Below are 25,082 nucleotides of genomic sequence, written 5' to 3'. Positions count from 1 at the left end.
TTTCGTGAGAAAAGACTGTTTCTAAAACCACTACTTCACCACCTCCATACTGAAAATCCGACATGAACTGTGCCACGTTGGCCAGAACAGATCTTAAATCCACACAATTCCCAGCATGGTCCGCTAATTAAAAGCCCACTTCGAGGATTTTCAGCAGATTCAGCCAGGTGTTCACAGCTGACCTATTTTTCTGCCAAAGGAATACAGTTTTTAGGGGCAAGGATCGAGACAGATGTGTCTGAAAAACTTTCAAGCTCTTTTTCACCCTTCCATGCACAAGGACTAATTATGTCTGGTCTTTGTGGATAATTTGGCTTTCCAAACTGTCCTCAGCTGGACCTGCTGTTGAATGATTCCCCTAAACTGTCTGTCAGTTAGCAGAAGACGGCTTGTCACACACAATAGGGGTGTCATGACTGCCAGTGGAGGACAAGCGCAAATAAATGGCTGCCGTCGCTCGTCTCAAAATTAAGTGCATGACGGTGTCATTTCAAATTACAGTGATCTTTCTTCATTCATATTCAAAGTGAGGTCCGTTCTTTCTGAAGCCAATAACAAGACATTCAATAGACAAATGTGTGCAAGTTCTATGCTGTACTACTGTTCAACTTAGTGGGAGCTTTAAAATATGTTTAGCAACTTAGTGTAATTTTCTTTCAGAGGCAGGACAGGCATCAAATCCAGGGTATACTCACATATTCCATGGTTCAAAATGCTCCACATGATCAAAATCTGAGTAGATTCTAATATTTCCCCCATATTCACCTCTCAGAATGATTAAACAAGTCAGAAATTCCTTTAGTTCCAAGTTGAAATAAGTGACAAAAACATTTAAGCAGTACGCTAATAATGATTGAATTCAGAGTTGGCTGTTTGTTCTTTCTCATTGTGTTCGCTAATAGATGCAAGCAGTATCAGCAATGTAAATCAGAATGAGAATCAGAAGGCAAAGCCGACTATTAGACAGATAACACTGGAAATCATTTGTCAGTTTACAATGCAACGAGTCAAACAAAGCTTGGCCATATCTAAATGAGGAAACAGTAGTCCTATAACAGACAGAGGCCATTCAAATTGTGTCTTGTTGAGAATACTTGGGCGAGCAATACAAAAAAGTTGTTTCTGCAGCGGAAGATAATGAACTTGACAGTTTTACAGAGAGAACGAGGCAAAATCAGTTTCTGTCAGGGTTGGCAGTTAGTGATGGGGGGGAGTGATGGGACCCAGTGGTAGGCAAGGCAATCCTATTATTGGAGTTGCTGAAGTAGGCCTCAACAGATATAATTATCATGGATGATTCAACTTATTTGGTAATTACGGTATTTGTATAAACGGGAACATGGCAGCAAATGACCTAAAAAATATAATCTACTAGCAGAACAAAGATAAGTGTGATAAGAAAACCCTTTTTTTAAAGGAAAACACCAGTTTCTCTCTGTAGAGAGGCTGTAGCTTCAGATGGGCAACAGTCATAACACATTGGCATTCTCCAACCCTCCCCTACTCACATCTCCGGCGTTATCCCAATGTTCGCTGGGGTCGGAGATATCGCCTATCAGTCATTTGGAATTTTGAGCAGCAAACATTTAAGTCATTTTCCAATGCCTGGCTTGCTCACTTGTCAGGGTGATGTTCTAGCTTCGAACACTGCATAGGAATGTAGCATGTGGCAGGCACTGAGATATTTTGAAGCATAAGCATGGCCTATATTAGTTAATAAGTCTACTGTATTACTAGTATCACATATATTACTATTTCATCTTTCTAAACCTTTCAGAAAATCTAAACTGTTAATGTCTTTGAAAGAACTCCAAGGCCTAAAGAAACACAAATAACAAACTCTCAAGTTCAATATTTATAGGATGTTTGTTGAGGAGATCATTTTGAACTTTATCATTATCAGCCTTCACTATATTAATCAAAGTCAAAATGCAATCCTGCTTTGATATGCTGCCGGCAATAATTATCCCATTGAAGGTGCTTATATTTGGGGCTCGCTCAGGTGAAATGAAGAAGAGCTGATTGCGTGTGGTGATCCTACTGATTACATTTTAAATTTAAAACACATTTCTCATAAGATGATTCTGTGGCAACTGATGTGGCAGTACGCTGTTATATGTGCACGCTGTCAGTATTCTTCACTTTCACATTTCAAAATCATCAGCATTAAACATGTGGAGAATGTCTATCACTATACTGTTTCCCAGATAGATGAGCATGCACTGATATCTAGGTTTCAGTTCCTATCAGTGATGATAATGATGATAATGATGATGATTATCTCTAGTTAACACAACTTGATCATCAGCTGATGTCACCATATTGCACCTCTTTTCATTATAGTCTCTGAATACATTCTACAATGACTTTCTCTTCCAGGTAATATAATATGTTATATTTTACATGCAAAGACATGCATGCAGTCATATCATGGCTGACAATGATAGGTCCATCCCAGCCCTCGTTAGGCATCTGTTTGCGTGTTAGCCTGGCAGCTTCCCTCTGAACGGCTTGTCAATGTTTAATGAAACACTCATCATCGTTTAATGAAACACTCATCATCGACTTTAGGAGGAGGAGTTCAGCTTTCTTAGCCTGCCCCCTGTACTGCGAGCTGAATTACCAATGATCAAGGCTCAGAGTTAGCTTTGAAGTGGATTTCTCCTCTAGTAAAACCACTCAGATGAATGTTCAACGGTCATGATGTACTGGAATGATTGTGGCAGATGTTTCCATAAAAATGTATCATGAACGGTTGGTATATCTATAGACATTTTGAGAATAGAACAAAGTGTATGATAATCTGTTATACTATTGAATGAATCAATCCACATCTGAAGACTAAAGGAGGTTTATTTTACACATTCACATGGGGTAAGCATGAACTATTACTTGTTTCAATGGTAGTAATGATGCAGTTGGTTCTATTGTGTCAGAATATTTGATTTTTTTTATAAAATGTGCCAGTCAATTGACAGTAGGGGGTGTACAAAGTAACACTTATTTTTTGATGGATTTGTGAGCAGTACATTGCCAGCTGCTCAGGAAATGATCTGAACCAAGCTGCGTGGCAATGGAATCAATGAGTTATTGCCTTTCAATCATTCTACAATCCATTTATTCCAGCACAAATGTAATCCACATTGTGTTGTGTGTGTGGTAATGTCTACAGTGGAAGCTTTTGACAGTAGTGGACTTAGCGGGGGATGTGTAAATTGACAGGTTATAAGGCCATGTCCTGTTAAAGTGACGCTAGTCTTCCCTGGGCTGGTTGACCTCTGTGTTGACGGAAGCAGTAGCTCACAGCCCTCAGATGCTTGTCCTCTCCCAGTGAGAAAAGGAAAGAGTTTTCAAAGCAGAGAGGGGGAAGGACATATAGCTGTTGCGCTCCTTGAAACGGGCCCCCTCTCTTTCCATCTCCCAGACGTATCACATTCTGCATCTTCCTTGAAAGCGACACAATGGTGATTTGGTTCATCATCACTCACAACTGTAGCAATAACATATGCTGAGAGCAATGAGAAAGTCATTTATCATAAAATTGCTTCATGATTAAGTCAACGCTATCAATTGCTTCATGATTAAATGCTATCATTGTTTATTTGTAAATTGTTATATACACCTTATCCTTCTAAGCCATCGTCATTCGGTTTATTAACTATTCCGCTTTGTTATCAGAGTGGCCACAAAATCAAGACACCAGTGATTGTTGCATGTGTCATGTGTCATGCACCATCTTTCAAATAGGCCTCCCTTTTAAAAGCTCATTACCTAATCCATACAAATGACCATGGACTCAATAGCCATACACATTAGAATCTGACACTGTTTGGTGCCAACGTTAGTCTCAGGCTCCAATTTCACATTGAATTTTCACAGGAGGCAGTTTGGTCCAACGCATGCAAAATTGTAATTCCGTCATAGTGTCGTTGCTAACGACCTTTCAGGGGGTAGAGAAAGGAGGAGGGGCACTGAAATAAATATATATAAAAAGAGAAAATGCACATATTTCATCATAATGTTCCTTTGATATGAAGTCTAAATAAGCCTATTTGCTACAATGTGTCAACAACAGTGTGTGAGCGTAGTGAAAGGATTGGCTGCGGAGGGGTCATTAGTCAGAGGCGGATTGTTGGGAGCAAGCGTGGTCGGCTAACATTTAGATGCAGACAGATTTGAGGGAGCAAAATTGATCAAAACGAGACTATGGGATTGGGGCGTGTGCATGTGTGGGGAGGGGGTTGAATGAATAAATAAGCATCCAAATCATTATGCCCTATCATGAAATACAAATTCAGAGGATGATTATGTTGTGCTTTGCCTGTCACGCTGCATAAATAGTGTAGGGGACAATTGCGGCATCTGGCGAGGGGACCATTATGAGAGCACTGGACTGTGGTGTTATGAAATGAGATGGAACAGAAAGACTTACATTAGATTATATAGTCATACAGATAACAGAGGAAAATATATGGAAAACCACAGGAAATCGTCTGATATATTGTTCAAATATATACCAAACAAAAATATAAACAGAACATGTAAAGTGTTGGTCCCATGTTTCATGAGCTGAAATAAAAGGTCACAGAAATGTTCCAGAAGCACACAAAGCTTATTTCTCTCAAATGTTGTGCACAAATTTGTGTACATCCCTGTTAGTGAGCGTTTCTCCTTTGCCAAGATAATCCATCCACATGACAGTTGAGGCATATCAAGAAGCTGATTAAACAGCATGATAAATACACAGGTGCACCTTGTACTGGGGAAAATAAAAAGCCACTCTAAAATGTGCAGTTTAGTCACACAACACAATGCCACAGATGTCTCAAGTTTTGAGAGAGCGTGCAATTGGTATGCTGACTGCAGGAATGTCCACCAGAGCTGCTGCCAGAGAATGTAATGTTAATTTCTCTACCATAAGCAGCCTCCAACGTAATTTTAGAGAATTTGGCAGTACGTCCAACTGGCCTCACAACCGCAGACCACGCATAGCCACGCCGGCGGGATCGTCTGAGACCAGCCACCCGAACAGCTGATGAAACTGTGGGTTTACACAACCGAATAATTAATGCACAAACTGTCAGAAACCATCTCAGGGAAGCTCATCTGCGTGCTCATCGTCCTCACCAGGGTCTTGACCTGACTGCAGTTTGGCGTCGTTACCGACTTCAGTGGACAAATGTTCACCTTCGATGGCCACTGGCTTCGATACTGCCACTTTAAGAGCTCTGTTGCGCAGCTGTGCCATAACCATGCTTGGATCTCCAGTTGTAAACTGAAGTAGTAGGGAAATAAATGTGGTAGTAATGTAAAACTGGGATCCACCTCTTTTTTAACATAAGCCAAAACTGATTTCAAAAGTGTTTTCCCGCGATTGCATTAAGAATAGCTGTGCGTTGAATACGTTTCCCTCCTATGGCTCTCGCAACTTGAATGCGCCTCGAGAATAATAGTTATCTCGCATAGAACACACAGGCCGACTAGGTAAATAGGTAAACTATTCTACTATGGGGTTGTCTAATTTTGTTTTAATAACAACAGTAACTGTCAAAAATAGTATCACTATTTACTGAGTGATAAAGTTTAGGCTTTGCCAGCAGCTGGAGTAGGCTACACATCACTTTCTGAGTTGAGCACTGCTGTGGTCCACATTATGGTCTATTTAACGGTGTTGGAAAAAATTTAGTAAAAGTAAAGATACCTTAATAGAAAATGACTCAAATAAAAGTGAAAATCACCCAGTAAAATACTACTTGAGTAAAAGTCTAAAAGTATTTGGTTTTAAATATACTTAAGTATCAAAAGTAAATGGAATTGCTAAAATATACTTACAATTGAAGTCGGAAGTTTACATACACTTAGGTTGGAATCATTAAAACTCGCTTTTCAACCACTCCACAAATGTCTTGTTAACAAACTATAGTTTTGGCAAGTTGGTTAGGACATCTACTTTGTGCATGACACAAATAATTTTTCCAACAATTGTTTACAGACAGATTATTTCACTTATAATTCACTGTATCACAATTCCAGTGGGTTCAGAAGTTTACATACACTAAGTTGACTGTGCCTTTAAACAGCTTGGAAAATTCCAGAAAATGATGTCATGGCTTTAGAAGCTTCTGATAGGCTAATTGACATCATTTGAGTCAATTGGGGGTGTACCTGTGGATGTATTTCAAGGCCTACCTTCAAATTAGTGTCTCTTTGCTTGACATCATGGGAAAATCAAAATAAATCAGCCAACACCTCAGAAAAACATTTGTAGACCTCCACAAGTCTGGTTTATCCTTGGGATATGCCAAATGCCTTAAGGTACCACGTTCATCTGTACAAACAATAGTACGCAAGTATAAACACCATGGGACCATGCATCCGTCATACAGCTCAGGAAGGAGACGTGTTCTGTCTCCTAGAGATTAACATACTTTGGTGCGGAAAGTGCAAATCAATCCCAGAACAACAGCAAAGGACCTTGTGAAGATGCTGGAGGAAACAGGTACAAAAATATCTATATCCACAGTAAAACGAGTCCTATATCGACATAACCTGAAAGGCCGCTCAGCAAGGAAGAAGCCACTGCTCCAAAACCGCTATAAAAAAGCCAGACTACGGTTTGCAACTGCACATGGGGACAAAGATCGTACTTTTTGGAGAAATGTGCTCTGGTCTCGTGAAACAAAAATAGAACTGTTTGGCCATAATGACCATCGTTATGTTTGGAGGAAAAAGGGGATAGCTTGCAAGACGAAGAACACCATCCCAACCGTGAAGCACGGGGGTGACAGCATCATGCTGTGGAGGTGCTTTGCTGCAGGAGGGACTGGTGCACTTGACAAAATTGATGGCATCATGAGGCAGGAAAATTATGTGGATATATTGAAGCAACATCTCAAGACATCAGTCAGGAAGTTAAAGCTTGGTCGCAAATGGGTCTTCCAAATGAACAAGCATACTTCCAAAGTTGTGGCAAAATGGCTTAAGGACAACAAAGTCAAGGTATTGGAGTGGCCATCACAAAGCCCTGACCTCAATCCTATAGAAAATTTGTGGGCAAAACTGAAAAAGTGTGTGCGAGCAAGGAGGCCCTCAAACCTGACTCAGTTACATCAGCTCTGTCAGGAGGAATGGGCCAAAATTCACCCAACTTATTGTGGGAAGCTTGTGGAAGGCTACCTGAAACGTTTGACCCAAATTTAACAATTTAAAGGCAATGCTACCAAATACTAATTGAGTGTATGTAAACTTCTTACCCACTGGGAATGTGATGAAAGAAATAAAAGCTGAAATAAATCACTCTCTACTATTATTCTGACATTTCACATTCTTAATATAAAGTGGTGACCCTAACTGACCTAAGACAGGGAATTTTTACTAGGATTAAATGTCAGGAATTGTGAAAAACTGAGTTTAAATGTATTTGGCTAAGGTGAATGTAAACTTCCGACTTCAACTGTAAGTATCAAAAGTCAAAGTAAAAGCATAAATCATTTCACATTCCTTATGTTAGGCAAACCAGAATGCACAATTTTCTTCTTATTATTTTTTTCTTTAAAGATAGTATGGGGCACACTCCAAAACTCAGACATCATTTACAAACAAAGCATTTATGTTTAGTGAGTCTGCCACATCAGAAGCAGTAGGGATGACCAGGGTTGTTATCTTGAGAAGTACTTGAATTGGACCATTTTCCTGTCCTGTTAAGCATTCAAAATGTAACGAGTACTTTTGGGTGTCATGGAAAATGTATGGAGTAAAAAGTACATTATTTTCTTTAGGAATGTAGTGAAGTAAAAGTAAACATTGTCAAAAATATAAATAGTAAAGTACAAGTGTTTTTACTCAAGGACTTTACACCACTGCTATTTCATTCCCTTCATCTGAACCTCGGAGTGTCATGAACAATCATGCATGTCAGTTCAGTGTACACAGCATAACAGAGAAAATTTAATATTTGAGAATACATTTACTTGGGAATATATTTCGTAGAACAGGCATGCTTCTGTCTGTATTAGGCTATGTCATCTCCAAACCACCTGACCTGGATTCACCAGGTCAGTCTGTCATGGTTCTTAATGTTTTGTATACTCAGTATATACACTGAACAAAAATATAAACACAACATGTAAAGTGTTGGTCCCATGTTTCATGAGCTGAAATGTTCCATATGCACAAAAAGCTTATTTCTCTCAACTTTTGTGCACAAATGTGTTTACATCCCTGTTAGTGAGCATTTAACATTTTCCAAGTTAATCCATCCACACTTGAGGACTGTCTCATTCAAACATGCGATAGTTAATATTATACGGCATACAGGTCTGCTGTCAGATAAAAACCTAGGGAAATATCACACATCACCTTGTTATTTGTGCTCACTACCCTTTGGTCATTGTTGAAGGTTCATCAGGAGTTCATGTAAAGCACTAACAGACTGTACTTTTGACACAGACAGCTTCATTGTTTAGTTCATATTGCAGATGTATTCGGTTACTTATTGTCTGTGTCATAGAATGTACCTGTAGGTCATTGACATGTCTGTCAATATGTAGTCAAAATGAATAGGATGAGTCTCAATGTTAACTCATAAGCCAGTGATTAAAATGAGACATTCTGGATTTCTCAAGAGTAAGGCTTCGCATATAATTGTCAATTTAAAGTCTAAGGAAATCAAATGTGTGTCGAACTCCGCAACAGAAATAATGAATTTGGTTGGCAGGCAACCATATCAAATGAGTGTTACTTTATCATAGTTTGAAAATGGAATGGCAGTTTCAATACAATGGGATTTTTCTTCATAGAAATTAGCATTTGCCTTCTTGCTCACTTTGCAGTATAAATAGTAACCTATGATATTATCCGTCAGCCAGTTAACATTCTCATTTGAATACGGTTCAGTGTTTTAGTGTAATATTAGACTTTTGGAAAAGACAAGTCCATACAATAAGAAGTCTTATATTATTTACAATTTACCCACAATACCGCTGTCTTCTTCATGTCTGTTTTCATCTACCAAACTATGTTAGCATGATCAACTCAATCAAAACTGCATTGCAGTATTTACACAGTAGCTCATTTTCCTTAGAATGTTTTTCATGACTGTAACAACATACAACCACGTAACCACGACCCTCACAGGAAGAAACTTCAGGTTTTCACAATCAAAAAGGTGTGAGCACAGGTGGACAAATAAGACATTGCATTTATGTGTTAAATGTAGTCTGTTGTGTATGTCAGTACTGTATTGTAGCTATCTTGGTATCGTGACAGTGTGCTGTTTTACATGCATGTCACTTTTGTGTTGTCAGAATGAGTTGTCACATCCCAGTAAATATAGCGAGTTGCACTGATACAGCGTAGATGTGTCAATGTCTACACACAATGTCTGTCCTCCTTGTGTACATTAGATAGACAGGCAGCTATAACAGAATCAAACCCACATTCCTTTATATGAACCGTAGACTGATAGAGCAACATCCCAAAACCAATCTAGAGTTATAAAGCATGGAGGCCTACCTTGAGGTTGAAGGTGTGAAAGTCATGGAACATTCTCTCTCCTGAGACCTGTGTGACAATGAAGAGGATGAGACGTCAGTCATGATTAAGGAAGCCCGCAATTACAGAGAAGCCCAAGTGACAGTGATTGATCAATGAGGAACTCCCCTTAATGAAGACTAAAGCACCCGAGAGCTCCACAGACCAAATCGGAAAATGTAACTAGAACTACAGTACACAGTGCCAGATACTTCACTCAGCTTGTGATAGCTTGATAGTTTGTTAGATGTTAGACAATTGTGTACGTTGGTAGCACCTGTGACGCTAAATATGAAATGCGCTTAATTAATTGCAGTTACTAAAGCCAGTTCTCAAGAGATATTCAATCAACAAACTCTGATAAATGTATCAACCCAGAAAGAGGGAACACAATATGAAGTCCAAATCTGAACAAAGCATGGTCATAGTCATGGTAAAACACTGAATAGACGAAACAGAGTTCAGGGAAAGTACACCCTTAATGTTCTGTCTGAAGGGCTGTGTCTGAAGGGCAGAGGACAATAATTATATTCCATTCCAAATAGCGACAACAACCTATTCATGTTATCGGTGTGCCCAGGCCAACACTAGCAGGTAGCTTTGAAGATGGACAAAGATAGTAAGAATTGATCGAGTTTGTGTGAGTCTGTTTTATTTGTGTTAAAAGACCGTCTGAACCCAAGGGCCACTCAAACATAACCGAATCAGTTTGACTGTCAAGTACAACTTTGTTATCTACCTCATTGTTAAGCATTAGAGAGAGAGAATTTAGACCCTGGAGGCGGACGCATCAGATGCCACCGATGTGTTAAAATTCAGTCATCGATTCAGCCCCGTAATACACTCAAAAACCTTGAGTGTGACGCGCTCTGACTAACCATAGGGAGGTACAAATTTTATTTTGGTTCTATTCCCATCAAGTATAAGGGGTTGAGTGAGGCCGTTGCCAAAAACAGACAGGCCCTTGAAGGGAATGCATCTGACCGGAGCTCAGAAAAAACTAAACTGAATAAAACAAACGACCATCAGTCATCCTGGGAGAAGACGAAGGAGGGAAAAACCTATTTGAGATCTGGGATCATTTATTTGATGTTTCACAGAGCGAGAGACGGTGTAGACTGCCGAATGAAGCCTTGGAATTGGGTGGTGCAGTCAATATGTAGCTATATGGACACTGTTGTTGGCACTCACTTCCTGGGCCACAAACTCAAGTGGAGATGCTATTTCACTTGAAGACATTTTGGAGAAATCAAATAGTTTGAGTGTGGGAAGTAATGAGCTTCCAAAGGGTTATGTCAGTTTGGAATGGTAAGCAATTACAGTGATTAATATGAAGTGTAAACTCTGGATTCTTGACTGATTACTTCTACCTCAAATGTATACTGTTTTATACTGTACATGTACTGATTATAATGCAAATACTGTAAATGTGAACATAATTCATCATACGAATCAACTTGCTTAGTTTTACAGCAGTGTTGTCCAACGAGGTCACATTTGTAAGACCTTTTTACTTGTGCGCTCATCTAATGCAGTTTTGAATAATCTCAAACATCCTTTCACTGGCAGACATTAACTGAACTGCTACCCTCCATTCAATAGAAAATAATTACTCATATAAAGCGTTTACTCCATCAACTCCTCTCTTTTGACAGGTACAGAATCCTATAACTTCCATTTCTGGAAAAGCACAGTGCTGGTGTGTGCTGCACGTACTATACAGTAGCAGACTAAGTTGCCCTGTTCAAACGTAATGCCCTCCAGTGCAATCTCCCTCCCTGTCAAAACATCAAGATTAGGGGGCTTAAGGTAATGGAAGTGGGAGAATCAAACACCCGGTGGGGAAGTACACAGTGATGTCTCTGTTAGCTTTACTCCATTATCGGTACTATTTGTGTTATTTATTTACATATGGGTTCTATTCCTGTGTCCACACTAGCATACTACATAGAGTGAACCAATGTATTGGGCAGCGAGTGAACTAATGTATTGGGCAGCATTGTAAGTGGTATGCTAGTTTGGAAAGTGTGGGAAAAAACGATGTCTTTGATCGATGGGAATCCTCTCTATCCTTTTGATGTCATTCTTTAGCCTCTACACCTGAAATTATTTTTCAGTCTTCCACTCTCATCATACTGTACTGTACCAAGGACTTTTAACCTTACCTCAATAGCGCCTCGCCACTAACCCTAACCTCACCTAATTCTCCTTATTCAGTTGTTGGTCTCCATAGAAACTGTCCCATCAAGTCCATTCAAGCCACAGTGGCAGGGAGGGAAGGACTTTTGTCTGATAAGTGTTCTCAAAGTGGTATCATTTAAATACATTCTGAGAATGGACTAAGCCTAGCATAATTACAGTTAATTTGATAACTACTGAGGTACTTTTGCAGAAGGTCAGGACAATGATACGCTGATGTAAACCTGTGGCTAGAGTTTCGAAAGTTAAAATGAACTTCTTGTACTTCAAGTTGAACTTCATATAGACTAGATAACAGGCATGCTGACCTATTGTTGTATCTTAAGAGACATACTGTCAGACGTGTCAGGTTCAAATAGAATTGTTTAGCCTTTCAGATAGAACTTATTTCATCATGCCTCTTTATCTGAAGTAGAAATTAAGAGGTAAATGAAATGAAACTTCACACTTAAGCTTTAGTAAACTCATGTGAAATGTGTTGCCATACGAAGGGCCTAATTCAGTCCAAACATGTGAAAAGGATACTGGTATCGGTATGTGACAAAAAAAAAATCATTTATATGCCGATTAATGAATCTGTGTTATACAGGGAAAACATCATTGATTGCATTGGTAGTAGTGCAACAACATTGATTGCCTTCTGGTAGTGTAATGGAAATTGTATATTTGATATAACCCCAAAACCTGATCCTTTTATACTGGAAAAAATAGTAAATCCTAGCAGCCAGTCTTTTCTGACACCTCTCTGTATAATCTTAATCTGCTGGGAAAGGTTGCCTGGGCTCAAGGCACTAAATTGTCAGCACCCTTCAAACAGCTTGGCAGACCTACACATTGCAGAGGTGAAGGTATGTATTTGACCGCAGCTCCAGCTCATGTAAACATGAAGAAGCCTGTTAAATGTCTGCTTATTTGGAGTGTGTGTGTGTGACAGCGCATATAATCAGGAAGATTTCTCCATCAGCCAAATCACAATGCACACACACACACATACAGATTACAGATACAGATTTTTAAAGCAGCTTTTTAGGCCAGTTAGCATTTTTACAACCCGAGGGGTTGTGCCTCAGATGCAGGAGTTATCTTGAAACAAGAAATAAGTCAATCTAGTGTAAGCAACAGCTGAATGTGATAATTGCTTCAGGTTGCAAAGGGAGTCTCGGATGTTTTACCCTTTACACTGTAACTCAGCCATCACTCTTTTGTTGTAAGCCAGAGCCATTGTTGTACAATCAGTCTACTGAATTCACCATCTGGTAGTTTGCTTGTTTGCTCATCTTTGAGAAATGTTTGACAAATTTCACACGCACATGTTTCTTTTGTGGTGTGATCTAGTAGTCAATAGATAACAATGTCTCCGAAAGGTGCATTCCTTAAATCTCTGTTTCCGCCCCCCGGTTTGTAAACAGCTGGGTGGCCCCTGGCAAATGTCAATGCCAATACTTGGTTTACAAACAGAAATCTTAGTATAGGGCCTCAGTTTGGCCATGGAGTGCACCTTTAAGTAAGCTTTGAAAATTAACCTACAATATTTTACAGTGTAAACATTATTTGTCTCTTTTGGAATGATGACAATAGTGATGTTGATGATCATGAATGATGATGATGATCATTATGCTTGATTGGTCCTTAAAATTACACTATACAGTGAGGGGAAAAAAGTATTTGATCCCCTGCTGATTTTGTACGTTTGCCCACTGACAAAGACATGATCAGTCTATAATTTTAATGGTAGGTTTATTTGAACAGTGAGAGACAGAATAACAACAACAAAAATCCAGAAAAACGCATTTCAAAAATGTTATAAATTGATTTGCATTTTAATGAGGGAAATAAGTATTTGACCCCTCTGCAAAACATGACTTAGTACTTGGTGGCAAAACCCTTGTTGGCAATCACAGAGGTCATACATTTCTTGTAGTTGGCCACCAGGTTTGCACACATCTCAGGAGGGATTTTGTTCCACTCCTCTTTGCAGATCTTCTCCAAGTCATTAAGGTTTCGAGGCTGACGTTTGGCAACTCAAACCTTCAGCTCCCTCCACAGATTTTCTATGGGATTAAGGTCTGGAGACTGGCTAGGCCACTCCAGGACCATAATGTGCTTCTTCTTGAGCCACTCCTTTGTTGCCTTGGCCATGTGTTTTGGGTCATTGTCATGCTGGAATATCCACCCACAACCCATTTTAATGCCCTGGCTGAGGGAAGGAGGTTCTCACCCAAGATTTGACGGTACATGGCCCCGTCCATCATCCCTTTGATGCGGTGAAGTTGTCCTGTCCCCTTAGCAGAAAAACACCCCCAAAGCGTAATGTTTCCACCTCCATGTTCGACGGTGGGGATGGTGTTCTTGGGGTCATAGGCAGCATTCCTCCTCCTCCAAACACGGCGAGTTCAGTTGATGCCAAAGAGCTCGATTTTGGTCTCATCTGACCACAACACTTTCACCCAATTCTCCTGTATATGTGCTTTGTTGAGCAGGGAGACCTTGCGGGCGCTGCAGGATTTCAGTCCTTCACGGCGTAATGTGTTACCAATTGTTTTGTTGGTGACTATGGTCCCAGCTGCCTTGAGATCATTGACAAGATCCTCCCGTGTAGTTCTGGGCTGACCGTTCTCATGATCATTGCAACTCCACGAGGTGAGATCTTGCATGGAGCCCCAGGCCGAGGGAGATTGACAGTTATTTTGTGTTTCTTCCATTTGCGAATAATCGCACCAACTGGTGTCACCTTCTCACCAAGCTGCTTGGCGATGGTCTTGTAGCCCATTCCAGCCTTGTGTAGGTCTACAATCTTGTCCCTGACATCCTTGGAGAGCTCTTTGGTCTTGGCCATGGTGGAGAGTTTGGAATCTGATTGATTGATTGCTTCTGTGGACAGGTGTCTTTTATACAGGTAACAAGCTGAGATTAGGAGCACTCCCTTTAAGAGTGTGCTCCTAATCTCAGCTCGTTACCTGTATAAAAGACACCTGGGAGCCAGAAATCTTTCTGATTGAGAGGGGGTCAAATACTTATTTCCCTCATTAAAATGCAAATCAATTTATAACATTTTTGAAAATTGTTTTTCTGGATTTTTTTGTTGTTCTTTTGTCTCTCACTGTTCAAATAAACCTACCATTAAAATTATAGATTGATAATTTCTTTGTCAGTGGGCAAACGTACAAAATCAGCAGGGGATCAAATACTTTTTTCCCTCACTGCATCAGAGATCATCAACTAGATTTTTCCTTGAGCGGATGGTCTGGGGGCTGCTACGTAGACTGCAAATTGACCACAAGAAGTCCAAACAGATATCATGTTTGACTAAAACATAATCATTTCAAGCCTTGCTTATATTTGTATACGACCACGTGTCTCTCTATTATGCGTGGGAATACTTGGAAACAGATTTCTTAAATTAAAATCACTTGGAGCTGATTTCCTTGTGTTTTTACAGTCTTATGTCCAGCAATAAAAAATACAACAAATATTATAGGTTGCATCCATAGGGTTTACAACAGACCGGGAATCACACAATCAAACACGCCTACAAATATGTGCACTGTGAAGTTTTCTGCTCTACATCAGCAGATCTGAGACTACTGTATATGTGTACAGTTTTGGAAGGCACATAATGCAAAAAAAAAATGTCACTACTGACCTCTTTAACTCACACGCAAAACAAAACTTATCTCGTTGAGTCCCAGCCTGACAATGATGCATCGTCCAAATCGTTCCTATTGATCCCCACCATTATAAACTATAATTCCACTTAATTAGTTGCCTTCACGGTCAACAAGATGGATTTGAAGCCTGAGAGTGTTGTCAACTTTGAGTGTAATTACTCACTACTGAATAATAATGGAGACCCCCCCCCCTCTCTTCTCCACTCTCGCTCTCTTTTTACCGTCTCACATTTAGAGAGTGCCTGAATCTACAGCTAAATTGAATGATTTGATGTTAACAGTAGAATGGGTCCTTGGAGCCTCGGGAGTTGAAAAAAAGGGAACATTTTGCAGGCGGAGCTGCTTGCCTCGGCACTTAGGGGCAGCACGTTTTAAATGCTCTGCTTTCACCCGGGATTGGCCCACAAGAGGGATGCCGTGGGGTACTTTGACGCAGGGAACCTGGGGATTTTGAGGCCATTCATCACGTTAATGAGTCACTTAATTGACTTACCCCCAAAAAACGGAGTTTGTTCAGAAGTTCCACCCTGCTGTCATAATTTCTTTCTCTAATGTTGGCTGAAGCTAGCGATTTGTCCTAACAACAACTAATGCTTGGGGAGTTGATACAGTGACATACAGGCTTGTGGCTCGTGTTAGGTTTATGAGAATATGTTTATGATAATATTGAGCACTTCTCAATCTTGGTTTCTGCACAGACTGAGCCGTGGAAGGTTACTACAGCAATAAAATAAAAGTATTAAAGGTTACATTTCGCAAAACCAACCCCAGTTTACAAAAACAAATATAAGGGGCATAAACAGATGTTGGGGACACTGCTTTAGCTGTCTGTCTTATTGTATTGTTTGTAATAGAAGTGTTTTTAGGATCCATGTTGGGTTGCCTTGTGTCAGACCACTGAGGAGAAGGAGAGATTAAAATGGAGGCAGGTTATTGGAGCGCGGAATACATTTTACCGGGGAATCCAAATCTGTGATATTACCATTTTGGGGGTGAGCAGATTTAAAGGAAGATGGACTGATAAATCTTGGGCCAGGTGGAATAGATGAATCCAAAAGTTATTTACCCATTTTAATTGGAAATGTCTGTCACACAGAAGTGGCCTTGCTACCAAGCCAACTCTGGGTAAAATCATGATCCTTCTACCTTGATCAGAGGCAGGTATTTTATGGAGGGTGATATGCTGCATGTCAGCCAGATATTTAGATTTATTCAGTGTATATATATCAAAAGGTTCTGACGTTCAAGAGATCAAGTGTGTTGTGTAATATTTTACTGAGGTCAGCTTGTTAGTCCTATTGCGTATGCTGCATATGCACTTTCAAAAAGACCATGATGAACCCTTTCTATCACAGTATAGCACTGGGTTACTTTGCGATGCATCGTAATGAGTCCATTGGACAATGAGGAAATTGAGGCAGTTAGATGTCAACATGTTCTCCAATCAGGTGGTTTTGAAGTAGAGCAGCTATTGTTTGATGTAATAATAAAATAAGAATTATATGGTGGGTGCTTATATTTGTCCTACTTTACGCGTGTGTGTGAATTGGACATGTGTTTTTTGCATATCCCAACTCCCTCTGAGACACCCTTGGAGAGTGGGGTCATGGCCAGGGTCAGCCATTATCAACGGCGACCCTGGAGCAATTAGGGTTAAGTATGGTTACTTGCCAAACGCTTTGAGGTGGTTTAGACATAGTAAGTCATACTCAAGGTAATATAAAAGCTAAATTAGGTGGTTAATAATTAAGTTGGTTGATCAATACCCAATCTTCAAGGAAAATAGATTAAAAGGGAAGCGTGTTGCTCTCGTTGTCGATAAACTGTATATTGACAACCAAATGTTCCGCGACACAAAGACTACTCCATGGCTATTATGAAAGTTCTAATAGAGGAGTCGAATAATGGAACACCCAATACTAGCCATGGTAGGGATTGTAATAATAAAGCACATTTATAGTATGTATAGTATTTTATAAAGGGATAAACGGTATTACAAGAAAAGATAAGAAGCAAAATAATAAATCTTCAAATACAACTAATTAGAACACAAGTACTCAATCAACATAGTGGAGATAAAAACATAGCAAACAGAAGACATAGAAGGCACAGTATGTGGGTATGTGTGGATGTATTGTGATGGAAGATGTGGTGTGTGTTTTTGTGTTTGAAAAAGTGTGGCGTTAAGTGAGAAAGGAAATGGTTGCATATCCCAGAACCAACGTGTGTTTGTGCAGATGAGGGATATATATTTTAAAATATAGTATAATCTATCTATAATCTAATCTATTTTTTTATTGTCCTATCATGATGGAACGATCCCCAACCCTATATCCTAGACACCCACATCAGCGACCCAAACACCAAAGAGAACTCCCCATCTGTTTTATGGGCCTACTGTGAGTTGCCAATATGCAGCCAAAACAGAAAAATAAATGTGGTCAGAGACCTACTTGAGCAGCACCGCCCCCTCAAGATTCTGAGCCTGCCTGGCAGGGTTGGTCCTACAAAGCCAGAGCCCCCTGATGGGAGAGCATAATATACAAGGAAATTCTCAAAGCTGCTAATGAGAACCTTGACGACCTTGTACCTAGCCGGTGGGGATTCCGGTGGGGATTCCGGTGGGGTACCCCCACCCAGGTAGTGGCAGTGCTGGCAACACTGGCTGCAGTAACCCATGGGGAGGGGGTCACACTCGGACAATCAGAGAGGGGGCATATTATTGTGGCCCTGGTTGCACAAAATAATCAAAGGTCTGACTGCACGGAGATGTGTGGGAAAAATAGTTACAACGGGGGACCAGAGTGTTTGTGTCTCAGGGGAAGAGGGTGGATCTGATCTTCATCACCTAGGACTTGACATAGATTAATCAAATCTCACATTGTTATAAATCTTGCATGCTTTCTCAAACAGCTGTAACTGTATATGCATTCGTAAATCAGGTCCTTTCTTGAGTTGGGCTATGGGTTGTAACAACCGTTGAGCATCTGATCTTATGGTTGATTGTGGAGGAAAGGGGTTGAGTGTGTTAGAGTTTGTGCATGTGTGTTAATCCCACATCTGTTGCAAGGGGGTAAGGATGTTAGGGATAATATAGGATGAACCACAATAATTGTTTGCTTAAATAATATTTGCTTGTCAAAAATGCAATGTAATACAATGGCAATCCAGGTTATAGGTAACAATCCTACGCATGAACTACCGACATTATTACGCATATTAATTGATAATGATGAAAATCAAGATATGCAAGATATTAGAATAGATATATTTAAATAGCATATATATATATATATATATATATATATATATATATATATATATATATATATATATATATATATATATATATATAAATACATATATAGTGGGGAGAACAAGTATTTGATACACTGCCGATTTTGCAGGTTTTCCTACTTACAAAGCATGTAGAGGTCTGTAATTTTTAGAAAGACGGAATCTAAAACAAAAATCCAGAACATCACATTGTATGATTTTTAAGTAATTAATCTGCATGACATAAGTATTTGATCACCTACCAACCAGTAAGAATTCTGGCTCTCACAGACCTGTTTGTTTTTCTTTAAGAAGCCCTCCTGTTCTCCACTCATTACCTCTATTAACTGCACCTGTTTGAACTCGTTACCTGTATAAAAGACACCTGTCTACACACTCAATCAAACATACTCCAACCTCTCCACAATGGCCAAGACCAGAGAGCTGTGTAATGACATCAGGGATAAAATTGTAGACCTGCACAAGGCTGGGATGGGCTACAGGACAACAGGCAAGCAGCTTGGTGAGAAGGCAACAACTGCTGGTGCAATTATTAGAAAATGGAAGAAGTTCAAGATGACGGTCAATCACCCTCGGTCTGGGGTTCCATGCAAGATCTCACCTCGTGGGGCATCAATGATCATGAGGAAGGTGAGGGATCAGCCCAGAACTACACGGCAGGACCTGGTCAATGACCTGAAGAGAGCTGGGACCACAGTCTCAAAGAAAACCATTAGTAACACACTACGCCGTCATGGATTAAAATCCTGCAACGCACGCAAGGTCCCCCTGCTCAAGCCAGCGCATGTCCAGGCCCGTCTGAAGTTTGCCAATGACCATCTGGATGATCCAGAGGAGGAATGGGAGAAGGTCATGTGGTCTGATTAGACAAAAATAGAGCTTTTTGGTCTAAACTCCACTCGTCGTGTTTGGAGGAAGAAGAAGGATGAGTACAACCCCAAGAACACCATCCCAACCGTGAAGCATGGAGGTGGAAACATCATTCTTTGGGGATGCTTTTCTGCAAAGGGGACAGGACGACTGCACCGTATTGAGGGGAGGATGGATTGGGTCATGTATCGCGAGATCTTGGCCAACAACCTCCTTCCCTCAGTAAGAGCATTGAAGATGGGTCGTGGCTGGGTCTTCCAGCATGACAACGACCCGAAACACACAGCCAGGGCAACTAAGGAGTGGCTCCGTAAGAAGCATCTCAAGGTCCTGGAGTGACCTAGCCAGTCTCCAGACCTGAACCCAATAGAAAATCTTTGGAGGGAGCTGAAAGTCCGTATTGCCCAGCGACAGCCCCAAAACCTGAAGGATCTGGAGAAGGTCTGTATGGAGGAGTGGGCCAAAATCCCTGCTGCAGTGTGTGCAAACCTGGTCAAGACCTACAGGAAACATATGATCTCTGTAATTGCAAACAAAAGTTTCTGTACCAAATATTAAGTTCTGCTTTTCTGATGTATCAAATACATATGTCATGCCATAAAATGCAAATTAATTACTTAAAAATCATACAATGTGATTTTCTGGATTTTTGTTTTAGATTCTGTCTCTCACAATTGAAATGTACCTATGATAAAAAATTACAGACCTCTACATGTTTGTAAGTAGGAAAACCTGCAAAATTGGCAGTGTATCAAATACTTGTTCTCCCCACTATGTATGTATATATATATATATATATATATATATATATATATATATTGAGGTGAGAGCATTGGAAATGCTTTTGGCGGTTGACCTGCTTCTGTTTTGTGGGTGGCACTGTGTGCTGTTTTCGATGGATGGGTCCTGGCCTCTCGGGGGCCTAGGGATCCGGGGTGACGGGGGTGGTATGCCAATCACTGGGATGATGGCCCAACTTGGGATGGGGAGGGGCTTTAGCGGGGGGAATAGTGGAGAACAATTGGAGGGTTACTTAGTAGCAATGCAAATATCATGGTACAGCTACAGTTGAAGTCGGAAGTTTACAAACACTTAGGTTGGAGTCATTAAAACTAGTTTTTCAACCACTCCACAAATTTCTTGTTAACAAACTATAGTTTTGGCAAGTCGGTTAGGACATCTACTTTGTGCATGACACAAGTAATTTTTCCAACAATTGTTTACAGACAGATTATTTCACTTATAATTCACTGTATCACAATTCCAGTGGGTCAGAAGCTTAAATACACTAAGTTCACTGTGCCTTTAAACAGCTTGAAAAATTCCAGAAAATGATGTCATGGCTTTAGAAGCTTCTCATAGGCTAATTGACATCATTTGAGTCACTTGGAGGTGTACCTGTGGATGTATTTCAAGGCCTACCTTCAATCTCAGTGCCTCTTTGCTTGACATCATGGGAAAATCTAAAGAAATCAGCCAAGGCCTCAGAAAAAAATTGTAGACCTCCACAAGTCTGGTTCATCCTTGGGAGCAATTCCCAAACGCCTGAAGGTACCACGTTCATCTGTACAAACAATAGTACGCAAGTATAAACACCATGGGACCACGCAGCCATCATACCGCTCAGGAAGGAGACGCGTTCCAACCTAAGTGTATGTACACTTCCGACTTCAACTGTATATGGAGGCTTAAATATCCTGATCTAGTGAGATATACATGGCGGAGACTCAATCAAGCTAGTCGTCTTGACTTCTTTCTTATGTTTATTTTTTTTATTTTTTTATTTGTTTTATTTTTTTATTTCACCTTTATTTAACCAGGTAAGCCAGTTGAGAACAGGTTCTCATTTACAACTGCGACCTGGCCAAGATAAAGCAAAGTAGTGCAATAAAAACAACACAGAGTTACATATGGGGTAAAAAAACATAAAGTCAGAAATACAACAGAAAATATATATATACAGTGTGTGCAAATGTAGCAAGTTATGGAGGTAAGGCAATACATAGGCTATAGTGCAGAATAATTACAATAGTATTAACACTGGAATGCTAGATGTGCAAGAGATTATGTGCAAATAGAGATACTGGGGTGCAAAAGAGCAAAATAAATAACAATATAGGGATGAGGTAGTTGGGTGGGCTAATTTCAGATGGGCTGTGTACAGGTGCAGTGATCGGTAAGGTGCTCTGACAACTGATGCTTAAAGTTATTGAGGGAGATAAGAGTCTCCAGCTTCAGAGATTTTTGCAATTTGTTCCAGTCATTGGCAGCAGAGAACTGGAAGGAATGGCGGCCAAAGGAGGTGTTGGCTTTGGGAATGACCAGTGAGATATACCTGCTGGAGCGCAGACTACGGGTGGGTGCTGCTATGGTGACCAATGAGCTAAGATAAGGCGGGGATTTGCCTAGCAGTGATTTATAGATGGCCTGGAGCCAGTGGGTTTGACGACGAACATGTAGTGAGGACCAGCCAACAAGAGCGTACAGGTCACAGTGGTGGGTAGTGTATGGGGCTTTGGAGACAAAACGGATGGCACTGTGATAGACTACATCCAATTTGCTGAGTAGAGTGTTGGAGGCTATTTTGTAAATGACATCGCCGAAGTCAAGGATCGGTAGGATAGTCAGTTTTACGAGGGCATGTTTGACAGCATGAGTGAAGGAGGCTTTGTTGCGAAATAGGAAGCCGATTCTAGATTTAACTTTGGATTGGAGATTCTTAATGTGAGTCTGGAAGTTGAGTTTACAGTCTAACCAGACACCTAGGTATTTGTAGTTGTCCACATACTCTAGGTCAGACCCGTCGAGAGTGGTGATTCTAGTCGGGTGGGCGGGTGCCAGCAGCGTTCGATTGAAAAGCATGCATTTAGTTTTACTAGTGTTTAAGAGCAGTTGAAGGCTACTGAAGGATTGTTGTATGGCATTGAAGCTCGTTTGGAGGTTTGTTAACACAGTGTCCAATGAAGGGCCAGATGTATACAACATGGTGTCGTCTGCATAGAGGTGGATCTGAGAGTCACCAGCAGCAAGAGCGACATCATTGATATACACGGAGAAAAGTGTCGGCCCAAGAATTGAACCCTGTGGCACCCCCATAGAGACTGCCATAGGTCCAGACAACAGGCCCTCCGATTTGACACACTGAACTCTATCTGAGAAGTAGTTGGTGAACCAGGCGAGGCAGTCATTTGAGAAACCAAGGCTATTTAGTCTGCCAATAAGAATGCGGTGGTTGACAGAGTCGATAGCCTTGGCCAGGTCGATGAAGACGGCTGCACAGTACTGTCTATTATCAATCGCGGTTATAATATCGTTTAGGACCTTAAGCGTGGCTGAAGTGCACCCGTGACCAGCTCGGAAACCGGATTGCATAGCGGAGAAGGTACGGTGGTATTCGAAATGGTCGATGATCTGTTTGTTAACTTGGCTTTCGAATACTTTCGAAAGGCAGGGCAGGATGGATATAGGTCTGTAGCAGTTTGGATCTAGAGTGTCACCCCCTTTGAAGAGGGGGATGACCGCGGCAGCTTTCCAATCTCTGGGGATCTCAGACGTTATGAAAGAGAGGTTGAAAAGTGTTGATAGGGGACAGAATGCGGTCGGACCATCATACAATTGGCATATACATTACTCTTACTGAATTTCCACGTGGGCGAGGATATTGGAAATTTAGTCAAAGCCTATTGGATGATAACTTGTTTTTATCTAGGACTGAGGAATTTATAACTGATATTTTCTGACATAACATAGGTACAGCAAATCCCCTTATTGTATGGGACACCTTTAAATGTGCCTTTAGAGGCCATGCAATTCAGTACTCATCTCGAAAACAAAAGCAATTTAGGTCAAAAGAGTCAATACTAACAAAGGAAATAGAAGGTGTAACAGAACAGATAGATAACAATAAAAACTGTAGCATAGAGGCTCAGAATAAATTAGAGGAAAAACAAAAATAAATTGAGAAACTTATTCAAGAAATATCAAGTGTAATATATTATAAAAATAAAGCAAACTGGATGGAATATAGGGAAAAATGCACCAAATTATTTTTTAATCTTCAACATAGAAATGCTACCAAAAATAATTTACTGAAACTGGTTACAAATGACGGAGTCACCCATGATTCACCAAATTATATTTTGAAGGAGGAAACAAAGTACTTTAAGCATATGTTTTCGTTTCAGTCGCCTCCATCTCCTCTGACTGAAGCTTATTGTAGAGTTTTTTTTTTCTATTGATAATGTAAAATTAACATCCATACAGAAAGACTCATGTGAAGGTGAAATTACAGAGGAGGAACTTCTGGAATCAATTAAAGACAACTTTAAGTCTGGGAAAACTCCAGGGTTGGATGGCATACCAGTCGAGGTATACCAAACCTTTTCTGATATACTCAGAGGACCATTATTAGCATGTTTTAACCACTCCTATGTAAGTGGTAGATTATCAGACACTGAAGAAAAAGGTGTGATTTCATTGTTACCGAAACAGGATACAAGTGGAAAATATAAAGATCCAGTCCATTTAAAAAATTGGAGGCCCCTTACGCTTCAGTGTTGTGATACAAAAATTCTAGCAAAATGTATAGCGTATAGAATTAAAAAGGTATTGTCGGACATTATTCATTCTAAATCAGACAGGACGATACATTGGAGATAATATAAGGCAAGTACTGGAAACAATAGGACACTATGAAAAATCTGGGAAACCAGGTATAGCAGACTTTGAAAAGGCATTTGATAAAGTACGACTGGGGTTTATATATAAATGCCTGGAGCATTTCAATTTTGGAGAATCTCTTATAAATTGGGTTAAAATCATGTATAGTAACCCTAGGAACCCTAGGTGTAAAATAGTAAATAATGGCTATTGAAACAAGGTTGTCCACTATCGGCATATCTATTTATTATGGCCATCGAGATGTTAGCTATTAAAATCAGATTCAACAACAATATCAAGGGATTAGAAATCCAGGGCTTAAAAACAAAGGTGTCATTGTACGCTGGTGATTCATGTTTTCTTTTAAATCCACAAATTGAATCCCTCCACAGCCTCATAGAGGATCTAGATACATTTTCTAACCTCTCTGGATTACAACCAAATTATGATAAATGTACTATATTACGTATTGCGTATATCACAAACAAATGTAATGTTAACATTAGCATGTAGTTTACCAATAAAATGGTCTGATGGTGATGTGGATATACTCAGAATCAATATCCCAAATGAAATAAATGATCTCACTCCATTACATTTTAATAGAAGGTTAGCAAAAATAGATAAGATCTTGCTACCATGGAAAGGTAAATACCTGTCAATTTGTGGAAAAATCACCCTGATTAACTCTTTAGTATTATCCCAGTTTACCTATTTGCTTATGGTCTTGCCTACGCCTAGCAATTGTATTTTTTTTATTATCTGAGAAAAAAATATTCCATTTTATTTGGAACGGCAAGCCAGACAAAATTAAACTGGCCTATTTATATAATGAATATGAATTCGGAGGACAGAAAC

The 25,082-nt window shown here is 40.0% G+C and overlaps 1 protein-coding gene across 29 annotated transcripts in view; it reads right to left on the bottom strand.

The window, feature by feature from the left end:
• Nucleotides 1-25,082, bottom strand: part of LOC121572096 (receptor-type tyrosine-protein phosphatase delta-like) — a 668,511-nt gene that overhangs the window by 322,310 nt on the left and 321,119 nt on the right. For all 29 annotated transcript variants that reach the window (XM_041884003.1, XM_045221719.1, XM_045221730.1 and 26 more), the window contains exon 8: nucleotides 9,514-9,561. The gene's annotated coding sequence lies outside the window, so the exon portion shown is untranslated. The remainder of the gene's footprint in view (nucleotides 1-9,513; nucleotides 9,562-25,082) is intronic.

Source organism: Coregonus clupeaformis, chromosome 8 (genome assembly GCF_020615455.1).
Source record: "Coregonus clupeaformis isolate EN_2021a chromosome 8, ASM2061545v1, whole genome shotgun sequence".
NCBI classification, from domain to species: Eukaryota; Metazoa; Chordata; class Actinopteri; order Salmoniformes; family Salmonidae; genus Coregonus; species Coregonus clupeaformis.
Note: the sequence above shows the minus strand (reverse complement) of the source record. Positions and strands in the feature narration are given on the sequence as shown.